Raw genomic sequence first — 16,888 nt, 5'->3', positions numbered from 1 at the left:
ACAATGGCCCCCATGAAGAAAAAGATTCCATTGAGCCAATAGATAGCAGTGATTCCATGAGTGATAGTGGAAGTCGTCCTCTACAATGACTGTCTTCTCTCTTGTGTCCCTCACACAAGCCATTAAGGTTTTAAATGCAGGTCAATTTGCTTATTTTTCTTTATATTTTGTATTTTATTTATTATTGTGTATTTATTACAGTATTGTAATAATTTTTTTATGAATATTTTTGGGTTGTGGAACAAATCACCTGAGTTTCCATTATTTCTTATAGGGAAATTCGCTTTGATATACCAAGTGCGTGGGATGACCAGCACGTTTCCAGAATGAATTATGCTCCCAAACCAAGGTTTTACTGTATTTCATTTTTCTGGTTGTTTACATTATGGAGTAATTTAAGCAAAATATTTGTATTATCTTTTTCAAAACAGTTGGTGGCCATATGAAGGGCTAATCATAAAATATCTCCTTAGATCACTACATGCTTCTTATTTAAAAGGAGTTTGAGGGAGAAACAACCTGTTTTCTTGGTGAAAATTCTAACACCTATACTTTGGAGCACAGTTGTAGTCACCTCGGATCCTGTTTCAGCCTCTGTTCTTTTAACTGACAAATTTTATGGATAGATTTACATTGGATTCCTCTATTGCAATCCACCAAATGAGCCTTAAGTCGGTAGGTGGATGATATGATTACAGAATTTACTTAATGGTACAAGCAAATTACATCCTAGTGGTGTGACTGTTACTTGACATCTTAGTGGCTCAGTTCGCTAATCTGTTAAATGGGGGAGTAATCATTGGGCTGTTGTGGTTGAATGAGTTGATGCGTAAAAAACACTTACAGTCAGCGTTTAAAATAAAAATGTGCAGACAACAAGCAATCCATTAAATTCTTTCTAATTTTTACCTCTTGAAGTCTTTTGTGTCTAATATTAGTTGATTGGACTTACACTGGGATGTTTATATGATTTCAAAATTGTGCTTCAGACCCAAATGGTATGATATGTGTTTCTCTGCACTCTTCTAGTTTGGGTCAGGGTATACTGTGGACTCTAACTACAGGGCAACAGATAATTAAAAGCCTGAATGTCCAAAGTTCTACATTCGAGATATCTTGTCTTACATTCTGATGGAGTAAGCACCTTGTAAAAACCTTAACATCTTATTGGTTGCAAACGGTTATTTCATTTAATTGGAAGTGTCATAGTAATAAAGGCTATGTGAAACATTCTATGAAACTTTAATGTGTAAAGGTCTACATAAAGTATTTTATTTCATCATCTTTCAGTTGGTATTTTTGACCCCAGAGGAAAGGTTGGAGCTAATGTGTATGCCTGTAGGGCATTGAGCACTGATAGTTAAATGCTGCCTTTAGAGTACAAAAGCACTATTGTCACCTTTATGATGTACGAACTTGTCTACACGCTAATCAAAGAGATCCGAAATTCATGGTCTTTGTTCCATGAGGATTTAGAGAACAGATTCCCCATTAGGACTCCTCACTAGCTTTACATGTGATCTGGTCCCTTTCTATTCACGAAAGCCTGAGTTATTTCACTGGGTAGTGTTTGTGGTTAATTGTTCTGTCAGTCACTCGATATTTGTCATCGACAAGCTTGCTTGAAGGGAACAAGTGAAGTCTGGGCATAATTCAACGTACATTGTTCAAAAATGCCATTTGATGAATCACAATGCATTCTCACTATGCTGTAAACTACACCCCTTTCAGACAAATACTTGTTTGTAGTTGTCAGTCTTTTAAACAAAACCATATGAGGCAGCAACTGCTAATTCGAAAATTAAGTTGTGGTAAGTTATCTGGTAATGGAACTGTCTGCCAGCTGCAACCGTACAATGATAGGTTTCATGTAACGGGCTTCCTCTGGACAAAATTGTTGCGAGTAGACCTCACAGTTCACTGCGAGGATACTGGTTTGTACATGCAACCTAGATGTGTAAGCAAAAAGAAAAAGAAAAAAAAAATATTTCTGAGTTTCATGTGAGCTTGCCAACTAGTGGCTCCTTGGAAGAAACCGACAATATTGTCACTCACCAAATATTTTCCCTTTACACTTCCAACCAGCTGTTAAGGTAAAATATATCAAGTGCATTTTCTATAAATAAAAAACATATATGTTAAAATATATCACATCTCCTAGACTCCTTTATTCCACTGGCCCGAGGCACCATGGGGGATTACAAATCATAGCAAAGCCATTCCTTGGGGGAAAAAAGGCAACAAGTGACAACTTGGTTATTGGCTACGAATTACGTTCATGAAATTACCGATATAAAAATGTATGTTGACTACATAAAGTGCTTCTCTCCAACTCCAGAAGGAAAGAGCAGGAGCCAGAATTGTGTAGAGGTGGAGAGAAAGAGAGACAGAAGTCTGTAACTCTTTCATTTTCATTTTGAACCGGTGGCAAAATTGTAGCCTGTAGTTCTTGCCTTCTCCATCTTGTTTCTCAAGTAAATCCATGTGACTTACTCTTAACTCATGTTAATTGCCAGTGGCCCCTCTCAACAGCACCCTTCCTCCCTCTGCTCCAAATGTTTCTCATTATGTAGGATTTGCAGAGATGGGTCCATTCACACTGCACATAATGAATGGCACCCCCTGGAGTTGCGTGGTGCATGGCTTCTCACGGAAGCACTGATTGCTCGTTTGCCTCAGAAACAAGTTCGTCTCCTCTATTCAGATTGATCCAGGTAACATTTCAAAAGTCTTATTCCTACATGGGGAGGAATGGGAGGGTTGCATTGAATTATTTATGCCTCCCCCTGCCCCTACCCCGACTGGGGATCCAGAGATGCTGCGTCAAATGCTGGACTCACATGTAGCAGAGTTTTAGCTGGGAGTTAGACCCCAGTACCTGAGGTCTGTTTAATTTGGGGTTGGTTATGCTGCTCTATGTTTACAAAGCCTCTATCTTGATTCCCACCTAATCTCTTGGACCCTGCTCCCTGTGGGTAGTCTTTCTAGAAAACAACTACTTGGCTTCTTGACCTGTGAATATCAGTTGCCCCTAGAATTTCTGCCCATTTACTGGGACTAAGTAACCCCTTTGGGAAACTACCTAGGACAGCTCAAAGTTACCAGCTGGCCTTCCATCCAGCTCTGTCTTGCTCTAGAGAGGGGAGCACATGCCCTGCTGTGGCTTTTATTTTATCCCCAGGGTTCCCCCTTACCCTGAAGAACAATAAAAACTATCCCGTCCTTTTCAAAGGACTTAACATCCATTTTTTAAATGACCAGAAAGAGCCCTGGAAGCAAGATGGCCAGATGTAAAGGGAGGCCATATTCAGATAGGGAACTTTTTTCCTGTCTCATCAGACCTTCTTGTATTTATTGAATAATCTGTAGTACTGCATATCTTACTTTCAAAATCAGGTAAATTTGAAGTGAAAATATTAGGTAGCAGGAGAATAACTCCTTTGAATTCTTGCCCTGAATAGTGGTCTATGCAAACCTATAGTTTACAAAACAAATTTTAGTCCACAGTTTTGAAGTTATAACTATGCTTTCCCACATCCATTCTTCCCCAAATGATTTTGTTTCCCTTCATTGTTTACACATTCATAGGAGATACAGAGATTTCATCCCTAAGTTTTACCACAATCCTTCCAGGTCGGGTCATGAAAGGTCTTGAATGTACTGACCGTGTTTTCATTGTCCTTCCCTTTTTTAGTGCAAGAGAAATACCGTTCATCTAGACCAGATAGAAGCTATAAAAGGGAGTAGAAGAGCTTTGCTTCCTCAAAAACCGCCATCTGCCATGCACAACTAGTTCCAAATCAAGGGTTTGCTCTTTCCTTTTTTTCTAGTGTAAGTAAAGTATCCCAGTTGTTGCCTCAGATGGTCTTGGTTTTAATGCCTTAGCATTTAACTTCTAGGTCATGTCATATATATAGTGTCATATATGCAATGTTTAGATAGACAGTATGGAAATAGTTTGGGTGTATATGTGTGCATATATGTGTGTGTGTATATACATATGTATATACATATATATGCATATATAATACACACGCAATTTGTGTGTGTGTGTGTGTGTATGTGTGTGTGTGTGTGTGTGTGTGTGTGTGCATTTCTCACCATGAGGAGTTCAAGTGGACTGCACAGGCCTAGGTTTGAATTCATCTTGTACAAGAGGTATGATGTCCTGTCTTCACTCTCATTGAGTTGCAATTTCCTCTGGAAAATTAGGTTAAAATCAACCCCTTCTAAACAGCACTGCTGTGTGCATTGGTCAGGAAGAAATGCTACGGAAATGTAGCTGCAGTCCAAATTCAACATACATTTGGAACATCTGTATTGCCCTGTGACATCCTTTTACAATCAGGGTTCTGGGGAGACTCGCTCTGCACCTACACTGATTCCTCTCCTTGTCCGCTCTTGATCTCTGCAGCCCTATGGTCAGATTCCAACTGTGATACTTCTGACCTCCTTGAGACATGAGCCCTTTCACAGTCACAGAATTGTGACCACAACTACATTTTCTCTGAAGTTTTAGTAGTCTTGTCCCTTGAGAAGATGAATTATCAGTGAGAGGGACAAAACAGCTTGTTAATAAAAGAGCACTCACCCAATTGTACATTCATATGACAATTTGCACTTGGTAGTTTCAATATGCCCTACAATTTGAACACTCAAAACATTAGATGCCAAAAGAAAAACTCAGTGTATTTGAGAAAAGAAAGGAAAATATGTATTTGGCTTTGTTTATAATGTATACAGGCGTGTGTATGGTGTGTGTATATACACGTATACAAATACACACACACACAAACATGTTATTTACTTTTTATCTATTTTATAATTATATATTATATTTTCTTATATTTAATTATGCTATATATTCATATTATGTTAATAATATGTTAACATATTCACATTATGTTATACATATAATGTTAATGAGAACTAAGTGGAACTCATCACTACAGTTAAGCATTTTACTTCTTGGTTGCTAAGAACTCATGTGAAATATTGATAAGAAGTGGCTTTCAACATGGTTAAGGAAAACAAGCAAGTATTGTCTGAATTAGAAAAATGAAACTCATGTTGTAGAGCAGTGGAGTTTTTGTATCCTTGGGTTATTCTTATATTATTCTTTTTTGAGGAAGAGCAAATCTTAGAGTATATGGATTTGTAAATCAATACAAAATGCATACTGAATATCTTAAATCTGAAGCATCATAAAATCCTTACTCCCAGTTAACAATCCAGTAAGTTTACTTCCTCTGAAAGCATTTTAGACATATTTTTACTCGTTTATCTGACCCAGATGCACCCAACCCATCAATATCTTGGCTAATACCACCTAGATTGAGCTTTACAAAGAGGCATTTATTTTCAAAAATAGGTTGTATTCTTCTATGAAATTTATCAGCTCCAATTTATTTTTTTTTTTAATTTTTTTTTCTTCAACGTTTATTTATTTTTGGGACAGAGAGAGACAGAGCATGAACGGGGGAGGGGCAGAGAGAGAGAGAGAGAGACAGAATCGGAAACAGGCTCCAGGCTCTGAGCCAGCGGCCCAGAGCCTGACGCGGGGCTCGAACTCACGGACTGCGAGATCGTGACCTGGCTGAAGTCGGACGCTTAACCGACTGCGCCACCCAGGCGCCCCTATCAGCTCCAATTTAGGAAAGACTGTAGTCACTGAGAGCACTGAGAGATTGAAAGCAGCCCTAAGACTTTCTACCATCCATGCCTTATGTTTCTTTCACAACTCTTACTTTCACACCAAATGAATAAACAAACAAACAAACAAACAAACAAATTAAGTTTATTCAGTCATCTCCTCCTAGTGTTGACTCAGGGAAGAGTTTGTTAGAATATATATTCTTCCAGGGGCACCTGGGTGGCTCAGTCAGTTGAGTGGCCGACTTTGGCTCAGGTCATGATCTCACTGCTCGCGAGTTCAAGCCCTTCGTAGGGCTCTGTGCTGAAAGCTCAGAGGGAGTCTGGAGCCTGCTTCAGACTCTGTCTCTGTCTCTTTGCCCCTCCCCTGCTCGTGCTCTGTCTGTCTCTCTCCCTTTCTCTCTCTATCTCTCTCTCCAATATAAAACAAAAACATAAAAAAAGAATATCTATTCTTCCAGCACGGCTACCTTACAGAATTCGTTATATGGTTGCATTTGTTTTATGTTCCCTGAGGCCGAAAACAGTAGGATGTGGTTAGTACCACCATTTATCTCACAAATTAGATCCTAATTCAAATGTAGGACATTCTACTTCCTATAATCCTATTTGAAAAAAAATTTGACCAAATACTAAAAAAGCATTTTCCTTGACCTTGAGTCTTTGCAAGCGATATTTAGATTTAAAAATTCCTGAGTACATATTCAAACATTCATACACATTCATATATGGATATTTTGTGGCATTTGACTAATTGCTACTTGCATATATATATATATATATATATATATATATATATATATATGACTATGTATATTAATGGCTTTAAAAATAAATGTTAAATGATAAAATTCATAACATATGCAGAGAATATATGCTTATGCATATATGAATAAGTAATAAACACCCATGTATCAGTTTATCTACCATCCAGACTAAAAGATATAGAATAAAACATAAATATGACTTTTAAAATTTACTGCTAACCACTTTCATACATTTTTTAATTTATCATTTCCTTCCTTTATGTTTTTACACTTTTTACTTTAAAAAAATTATTTATTTATTTTTTTTGAGAGAGAGAGAGAGAGAGAGAGGAAGAAGGAGAGGGGTAGTGGGAGAGGGAGAGAGAGAATCCTAAGCAGGTTCCGTGCCCAGCACAGAGCCCAACTTGAGGCTGCTTCGGAGTCTGTGTCTTTGGATTCTGTGTCTCTTCTCTCTCTGCTCCTCCTCTACTTGGGCTCTGTCTCTCTCTTTCTCAAAAATAAACATTAAAAAATAAAAGAATGTGTGACTATCCTTAGTCTTTCACTCTGTCATACTTCTGAATTAGTTTATCAAGACACACACACACACACACACACACACACACACACACACAAGATAACTGTGTTGGATTTTGACTGAAATTGCACTGAAATTTTAAGTAAGTTTAGCAGGAATTCACTTCTTTTGATTTTGGGTCTTCCAACCCATAAACATAGTATATATATTTATTTAGCATTCTAGATATCTTAAGCTGTTTTTAATTAATTTTCTCAAAAATGTCTTGTACATCATTTTTAGATTTATTCCAATTTACTTATTAGTCTTTTTTGAAGATATTATTATTATTGAAAACTTTAGTTTCAATCATATTTTCTAACAGTTTGTGGTGGCATTCAGAAAACTGCCTTTGTATATTGATTTTAGATTCAGAAATCTTACTCAGCTCCAGAACTAATTCTGATAATCTGTACATTTTGGGGGGCTTTAATTTATTGATGATCACTTCATTAGAAAATAATGAGAATATTTTTTCTTTCTAATCATTATACCTTTTATTTCTTTTTCACTAGCTACATTTTGTATATTGGTTTAATGAAGAAAACAATTAGGCTTATTGAAAATAGATATCTAAATGGTAAGTGGAAATCTATAGAACATGAAAGAAATATAATTCAGGATCTAACTAAAACAACTATCATAAAGATATTTTACAAGCCTGAAAAAATATTTTGTAAAACATTTAGATGAAATCACAATTCTGGTTATTTTTCCTTTCTCTTCTTATTTCTAAAGAATTCTCTCCACCTTAGAGACAGATAGATAAACTTCTCGCAAGCCATCAACCTGTAGATACCTGAACACCTTACTTCTCTTGATATCTCATTTAGAGATGCCATTTTTTTCCATTTCTTTCTCAACACGTTCACTTCAACTAAACCTTAACATCTGATTATACAACCAAAGTAAAGCAGTAGGAAATGATATTCACAAAAGAGCCTCATTTAACTTCTCAATACAGTGCCTTCGACCAGAACAACACGCACTGGGAAGAGGCAGAAATGGCAAACAAAGGACAGGAAATAGAACCACAGTCCTGGGACAACCCCAGAAAGGGAAGGAATCATGCAAACCCACCCTTAGGTTAACTGGTATGACCCGTGAAAAACGACCTTCTAAGTGCAGGTACAACATTTTATTGCCTCCCGGGGAAAATAAGAGATGCTTAGATATGTTCCCCCCAACACCATATTTATATCTGACAAAAAGGCTCGGGGGGCAAAACTATCACATCCTCGGTTGAAAAGAGGCACTCCTCAAAGGACACTGTGGGAAAGCATGGAAGCTATACTGTAATTGATAAGCTGGTTTTCTCATATTTTTGTCTTTGTGTTGGAGCAGCGAGAGCGCGTATCTCGAATGCACTTTTGTGTAACTGCTTCAGACTAATTAGAACTGAAGGGATAAAATATTTTTTTTATTTCAGTTTATATGTGCTAAGGCACAGAATCAAAAGGTCCACCGTGCTGGGAGGAATTCTTTCCCTGGACATTCATTTGAAGTTCCTGTTCAGTGTGTGAATGGAGCAGCGAAGGGGGCGCAGGTAGCATTTGGCCTCAATGACATAACCGGCCATAAAAGCTCATCTCGTTCGTGTGCCCAAAGCTCAATGAAGCCGAGGCAAGCCTGTATTCGATCAGACACCAGTGCTAACGGAACGCCTCTCTAAGATTTTTAGAATAAAAATTAAGAACATTTTAACCTTTGCACGAATTTGGGATACAGGAGACGTGGGGAGATACAAAATCTATGAGCATTCATCGTTCAGGCTTCCACATTTTCTTCTTGATACAATGCCACTGTCAGAAACCCGATGTAGCTATACAGTGGCAATTAGCTCTCTCCCTCATATTTAAACCTTCACTCAGGAGAAATCTGATGAGTTATTATGTGCTACAGTGAGAATGGGATATAATCTTTACCACGCTATCCACTCTCAGGAGTATTTACACGTTATTAAGAAAGATGACCGTTCTTAAGCTAAAGAAATGGTTATCTCCTATTGCCACCCACAGGGGCTGAACTATGTGAACGAGTGTCCCCTCACGGCTGACCTTAAATAGAAGGTGAGCACGGGCCCCCCACCAACCCCATGCCATCCTGCAAAAGGTGGGGGCTAAAATCATGTGAACATGGGTCACCACAGCCCCTCAGGTGGCTGTCACCATCCTCTGTAGGCTCTGCAACTGTGGAGGTTTTTAAAGACTAGTTACTACAACGTGGCCACACTGCAAGAGTGAGTCGCAGGCATTGGAGTGTGACACTGGCCCTTCTGGTGTGTGGCCATTCAGCTCCTGTCCGATGACTTTACCAAACAAGTCTTTTAAAAAAAATCCCAATTTCATTAAATACAGCCCTTCCAGAGACACTTCTACTGGAGGAAAAAGAGGGGCAAAAACCGTTTGCATTGTGGATTTGTTGTGTCTCCTTATTAGATAGGCTTTTAAGCACAGGTGGGTCAAGTTATTCATCTTTGTATCTGCTGTTCAGCTTGGCCGGGCAGAGCATCTGCCGCAGACGTAATAAACTGGGTTTCAACAATGACAATGGTCCCAATGCCACAGCTCAGTATACAGAGCCCTCCCTGGTCTGGCCGCTGCCTGGTTCTCCTCCTCTTCTCCACACGGACCCAATGCTTCAGCCACTCCCAGCTCCCCGCGGGTGCTCTGCGTCGTACTAACTTTTCACAAGCTGCAGTCTTCTGCCCGAAATACGCTCTCCTCCTTCTGTGCCCTGAAAAATTCTATTCATTTTTCAAGCTTCAGTTTAAACGTCCCCTCTTGTGAGAAGCTGTCTTTTATCCTCTCCAACCCCAGAAGATCTGATTACGCCCTTTGGTGTTCCATCCCTGCACGCATCCCAACTTCTATTATAAGCCTCAACCTCACTGGTTTACAATTGTTGATTTTCACATCCACCCCCTGGTCTGTTCCCCTGTCTTATCACCTGTTGCAAACCCTGGAGGACAGGGGCAAGAGCTTTTTCGTATTTGTATCTCAACACATGTCTGGCGGTCACTCATGTATTCATCCAACTTGCTAGCAATTATGGAGCGCTGAGTATGTTTGAGTGATTACACCAGGCAGCTAGAGCAGGGAGAGGGCCTCCCCTGACCTCATAGAGGATGGTGTGTGAGGAGGCTGGAGAGAGGCAGCCAGGGGACAGCAACAGCCCACGGGAGGCCACGCCAGCCACGGAATAGGTTTGGGGACTAAAAGTAATGGAAGCACAGTGAAGGGCTGAAGCAGAGGCTTAACATGACAAGATTTACTCTACTGAAAGATTCTGATAAACACCACATTCAGGAGAGTGCTTATGTCCAGGGAAGAAAAGTGGGGAACACGTGGAGAAAGGTAAAATTCAATTGTGTCTGTTTTATACCCACCACCCCCCCCCACCTTCAAACTGGCTATTGGGTACACAAAGTTTTCTATATTATTATCTTTTTTTTTTTTTCTGGTACAGCTGCAATATTTAAAAAAAAAAGTGTAAAGCTTATTCAGGCAGAGTATAGACAGGGAGTAAAGAAGACATACTTAAAATAGGGTGAGAGTTCACTGCCTCTTTCAATAATTTGTGGAAAGACGAAATGGGCGTCCACTAGGAATGAGGTGGCCAGAAGTAGATACATCGAAGGTTTTTCAGAAGTCAGTTACTGTGCAGATGTTTTATTGGATACATGAGGAGAGTGCTGAGAAGGGAGTCAAATGAAAGGTGATGGTGCCATTTACTAAGATGGGGAGAATGGTGGAGAGGAAAAGCTAAATCTAGGCTTAACAGCTAGTTTTGGAATACAAGTGTGCAAGCGACCCAATCCCATTCCTGTTGCTCAAGTGCAGCGGGAAGCATCCCAACAAAAGAATCACATGGCTGTTTCCCGTCACTGACTTCATTCCCCTGTTGAGTCCGTTGTTTCTGAGTTAAGCCCTTGTGCACTGAAGCGGGAACCTTGGGGATCTGCCATAATCAGATTCCTCTGAAGGATACACACCATTTCAAGGCTTGCAAACGGAGGGATTACCTGCTAATTTAACCATGAAACTGGATTTGTAGCTCTGCCCCAGATAAGGCGAGGATGCACAGACACACACAGATCAACTACTCTTCAGGGAACTAGAAAAATCGCGTCCAGGGTCACTTATTCCACGCTGTCTTGTCATCTTCTGAGGTCTAAAGAAAACCTTAAGTAGAGGCCAGTGTATATGACAAAGGCATTAGTTTCCTGCTGACGATGTATTTGTCCGCGGCATTAGTATTTCACAAGTGGTATATAAAGAGACACAGCAAATACATTCCATGTTAAGGATTTTCTTTCCAACTTCCACGCAGACCTCTCTTTGGAATAATCTAAGGCAGCATAAGTACTGACATAATGTTAGATAAATACAAGGCAATGAAATCTGTATACTTAAAAATCTATGAAACAGAACTGTATAAATGTTACACTCTGACAGAAGTCTTGTTCTGAGGGTTTCCAACCTAATACAGATGACCAAACACGAGAGCCAAAAAAGCTGAAAAGGTCACTAAAGATCCCCACGGGAGATTCTCCCACTGAATTGGGAGGTAATGGAGAGAAAAACATGGAGTCAAATGCAGGGGAAGATTTCTTTTTCAGGAAAAGAGTAATAGAGACTATTCAATGAGCAGCGGAGCTATTCAAAATCCAAAGTCAGCATAGGGGACTAGTGAAAACAGAATCTGAACTTCCTTTATTTTCATAAGTGAACCTTTTAAATTCATACCTCCATATTGTTCAGTAACTGAAAGACTCAGTGGAGACTGTCAAATAAAATTCTAGTGATAATCAGAAGGTTGTGATAGAGAATTAGAAAACATGTAAAGGTGCATGCTAGGATCTGTGAACTTTCTAGATATCAAATTCTTGTCAGATTATTTGCCACCTGGGAAAATTCACTTTGTTATGAGAGAGGGTAAGCATGAGATTGGCACTCTGGGATCTCATGGAAAATTTACAAAGACGGTTGTTCATTCCGTTTTTAAAAAAATTGTGGTGAGAATGCCTAACATGAGATCTACCCCCTTAAAGTTTTAAGTGCACAATACAGTATTGTTAACTAGAAGCGTAACATTGTGCAGTGGATCTCTAGAGCTTATTCAACTCGCATAACTGAAACTTTTCTAACCAGTGGACACTTCTAACCCCCTCATCTAGCTCCTGGCAACCACCATTCTACTTCCTGCCTCCATGAGTTTGACTATTTTGGATACCTAATATAGGAGGAATCATGCAATATTTGTCCTTCTGTGACTAGCTTATTTGACCTAGCATAAAGTCCTCGAGGTTCATCAATGTTGTTGCATATGGCAGGGTTTCCTTTTGTAGGCTATTAGTCCATTCTATGTGTAGATCACTTTTTCTTTATCCGCTCATCTGTTGACGAACATTTAAGTTGTTTCTACACCTTGGCTGTTGTGAACAATTCTGCAATGAACATGGGAATGCAAATGCCTCTTTGGGATTCTAATTTCACTTCTTTTGGATAAATACTCAGAAGTGAGATTGCTGGATCATATGGTACTTCTATTTTTAATTTTTTGAGGAACTCCATACTGTTTTCTATAGCAGCTGTCCATTTCACATTCTCACCAACAGTATGCAAGGGTTCCAATTTTACTACATTCTCTCCAACACTTGTTATCTTTTTAATAGTAGGCATCCTAACAGGTATGAGGTGGTATGTCTTTATGGTTTTGGTTTGTATTTTTCTGATGATTAGTGCTGTTGAACATCTTTTTGTGTACCTGTTGGCCATCTGTATGTCTTCTTTGAAGAAATGCCAATGAAGACCTTCACCCATATTTTACATTGAGCTATTACTCTGCTACTGAGTTGTGGGAATTCCTTATATATTTTGGATATTAACCCCTTATCAGGTATAGAACTTGTAAATATTGTCTCCCATTCTGTAGGTTGTCTTTTCATATCACTGGTGGTTTCAATTGCTGCACAGAAGCTTTTTAGTCTGATGTGCAGTTGACCCTTGAACAGCAGTGTGGGGGTTGAGGAGCACCTAACCCCTGTCCAGTTGAGAATCCATGTATAAATTTTGACTCCCCAAGAGATTAACTTCTAATAGGCAACCGTTGACTAGAAGCCTTACCAATAACATAAAGAATTAATACATATTTTGTATGTTATGTATATATTATAAACGGTATTCTTATAATAAAATTAGCCAGAGAAAAGAAAATGTTAATAATATCATAAGATAAAATACATTTACAGTACCATACTGTAAAGAATCTGTGTATAAACGGCCCCATACAGTTCAAGTTCAAACTCATGTTGTTCACAGTCAACTGTAGTCCCAATTGTTTATTTTGCTCTGTGCCTTTGCTTTTGGTGTCAAACCTGCAAGATCATTATCAAGCCCAATGTCATGAAGCTTTTCCCCTATGTTTTCTTCTAGGAGTTTTACAGTTTCAGACCTTATGTTAAAGTCTTTGATCTCCTGACTTTTGTGTATGGCGTAAGCTAAAGGTCCAATTTCATTTTTTTTGCTTGTGGAGATCCACTTTTTCCAATGCTGCTTGTTGAAAAGACTATTCTTTCCTCATTGTGTATTTTCAGTACCTTGTTGAACATCAATTGACTGTATATATGTGCATTTATTTCTGGCTTTCTATTCTGTTCCATTGGCTACAGTCTATCTTTATGTGAGTACCATTACTTTGTAATATATATATTTTTAATTTTTTTAAATGTTTTTATTTATTTTTGAGACAGAGAGAGACAGAGCATGAGCAGGGGAGGGGCAGAGAGAGAGGGAGACACAGAATCTGAAGCAGGTTCCAGGCTCTGAGCTGTCAGCACAGAGCCCGACACGGGGTTTGAACTCACAGACCATGAGATTATGACCTGAGCCAAAGTTGGACGCTTAGCCGACTGAGCGACCCAAGTGCCCCGTAATATGTTTTGAAACCAGGAAGTGTGATACCTTCATCTTTGTTTTACTTTCTCGAGATTGTTTGACTATTCAGAGTCCTTTGTAGTTTCATATGAATTTTAACATTTTTTTCTATTTCTGTAAAAAATGCAATTGGCTGGGGCGACTGGGTGGCTCAGTTGGTGAAGTGACTGACTTCAGCTCAGGTCAGGATCTCATGGTCTGTGAGTTTGAGCCCTGCGTTGGGCTCTGTGCTGACAGCTTGGAGGCGGGATCCTGCTTCAGATTCTGTGTCTCCCTCTCTCTCTGCCCCTCCCTCACTCATGCTCTGTCTGTCTCTTTCTCAAAAATAAATAAACATTAAAAAAAATCATAAAAAATGCAATTGGCATTTTTCTCTACCATTGGTAGAGATGGCATTAAGTTTGTAGATTGCTTTAGTAGTATGGACGTTTTATTTTATTTATTTTTTCAATGGATATTTTTATTATTTATTTAACAGATCACCAATGTTGTCTCCCTATCCCTCTACAATTAAAATTTCATCTTTTTTCCATGATGAGTAGTAAAACAAGGACAAAGTTAATCAGAATAAGCTACTTCAAAAAGAGAAGCTAACATAGCACAGTTTCTTCTAAAAGGCAAAATAGAAGTATATGCCCTCTAGGATGCATAATCACCAAGTGATTATAAGTTACTAAGGAATTCAAATGGCATCTTGAAGGATGTAGGCAAATCCAGGGTGCAGTAAAGAGGAGCTGAGATGCTGTGCAACTGCTTAAGGGCTCCCGGCACTGCATCCCTTGGCTACTAGCTGAATCTTGACACAAGGGAAGATTTAGTCAATGCCAAGTGGAGATGTGGCAAGTGCTACACAAGAGATGTGTTGACTTAGGGGCTGTGCACAGGAACCAAAAGGCAGGAAAGTATTAAACACTCCTGAGAGCATCCACCCCAGGAAGGACTTTGCCTTCCAGGAGCTCTAAACTGGCACCACCCCCAGGGCTCACATGGCTGACTTTATCCTCTGTGTTCCATTTGGCCCGTAAGGGGCAGTGTCTCCACCTCCTACGATGGTGATGCATCTCCTGAAAGCGGCTTCCACCACCTCATCTAGGAAGGCTTTGGTTCCTTGGCCAAAAGCTTCCCATTCAAATATGCCCACAGGTCCACTCCACACAATCTGCTTAGCCTGAACAACTGCCTCAGCATACTTCTTGCTCCTCTCAGGACCAAGGTCCAAGCCCATCCCACCAGTAGGTGTGCCAGAGGCTACAGTGGCTTGGCCAGTCTTGGCATCCTCATCAAACTTCTCAGCAGTGACGGAGTCAACAGGCAAGGTGATTTTCACACTGTTCTTCTCAGCTTTAGAGATAAGGACTTTGCTGATCTTGCCTCCCTCTTCATCAACAGAGAAGTGCCAATCTCCATGTTGTTGAGCACCTTAAGGAAAGTAAAAGCCATTCCACGACCAATAATAATCTCATTGACTTTGTCCAGTATATTGCTGATCATGTGGATATTGTCTGCGACTTTAGCTCTTCCCAGGAGGACCAGGAAGGATCAGTCTGTGCTCTCCAAGGCCTTGCAAAGTGGCTCAGCTCCTTCTTCCTCAAGAAATGTCTGGCCTTCTGTGGCATGTTGCTCCCACCATGTTGCTGTGGGCTCAGCGAGTCGTGCCAAAGCATCGTTGACATAGACATCCTAGCTTGGAAAGTGAAGCTTTGAAGGCTTCTATTTTGGCTGGCTCAGCTTTAACCTTATTCCCAGAAGCATCTTTTCCCTTCCCTTCTTTCTCCACATGGAGGTGGAGGTTCTCCAGCAGGATGACAGACCCAGCAGCTGGGTCAGCACAAGCTTCCTCCACTTCTGGGCCTGCATAGTCCCTCAAGAACAAAACATCTTTGCCCAGCAGAGATCTGAGTCCTGTAACGTCTAGCTCCAAAGAGTACTTGTCAGGCATGGGGACACCATCATGCCAGCCCAGATGGCTCATAAGAACAACTGACTTAGCTCCATTGTTCAAGCAGAATTGGATGCTTGGGATGGCAGCCTTGATTCGCTGGTTAGTTCTCATCTGGTTCCTCATAGGGACGTTAAAGTCCACCCTCATGACTATCTACTTCCCCTTCACATCCAGCTTGTCCAGAGTCAGCCTGGTAGAAAGCAACACCTTGGCAATACAGTGGCAATGACGCTGAGAGAGCTTAAGGGGTGGAGAAGAAGGCGTCTGACATGCCCTCGAGATACACGCGGAATGCAGAGTGTCCTGGGCCACTAGTATGGACATTTAAAAAACATGAAGTCTTCCGATCCATGAACACATGGTGTCTTTCCATTTATTTGTGTCTTCTTCAGTTTCTCTCACCAGTGTTTTATAGATTTTAGTATACAAGTCTTTCACCTCTTCGGCCAAATTTATTGCTAAACTTATTTTTTTCTTTCCAATGCTATTATACATAGATAAATAAATATGAATATATATGTAAATAATAATAATAACAATATATAAATATAAATAGCAGAGGTTTTCCTCCCTCTGGTTATCTTTCAGATAATTTGGTATTAGTGTCTAGAAACTTTACTTATATGTGTATGTCAACTTTATATTCTGCAACTTTACTCAATTCATTTATTCTAACACTTTTGTGTGTGTGTGTGTGTGTGTGTGTGTGTGATCCTTAAGGTTTTCAACATATAAAATTATGTCATCTGCAAACAGAGATAATTTTATTTCTGTCTTTCCCATTTGGATGCTTTTTATTACTTTTTCTTGCCAAACAGCCCTGGATAGGAAATGTGGTGAATCACATTAACTGATTTTCATATACTGAAGCATCCTTCCATCGGAGGGATAAATTCCATTTGGCAATGGTTTATGCTTCTTTTCATGTGTTTGTTTGCTAGTATTGTGTTAATCAGGAATAATTTTCTGTATTTTTCTTTTCTAGTAATGTCTTTGTTTTGGCTTTGATATCATGGTAATGATGGACTTACAG

At 39.6% G+C, this 16,888-nt stretch overlaps 1 protein-coding gene and 1 pseudogene across 2 annotated transcripts in view; both read right to left on the bottom strand.

Moving 5' to 3' along the window:
- The window catches only part of PLXDC2 (plexin domain containing 2), a 448,342-nt gene that overhangs the window by 137,670 nt on the left and 293,784 nt on the right, over window positions 1-16,888 (bottom strand). The window lies entirely within an intron of this gene.
- LOC123590300 lies at window positions 14,244-16,241 on the bottom strand (annotated as a pseudogene).

Source organism: Leopardus geoffroyi, chromosome B4, assembly GCF_018350155.1.
Source record: "Leopardus geoffroyi isolate Oge1 chromosome B4, O.geoffroyi_Oge1_pat1.0, whole genome shotgun sequence".
NCBI classification, from domain to species: Eukaryota; Metazoa; Chordata; class Mammalia; order Carnivora; family Felidae; genus Leopardus; species Leopardus geoffroyi.
This window is presented reverse-complemented; position numbering and strand designations above follow the sequence as displayed.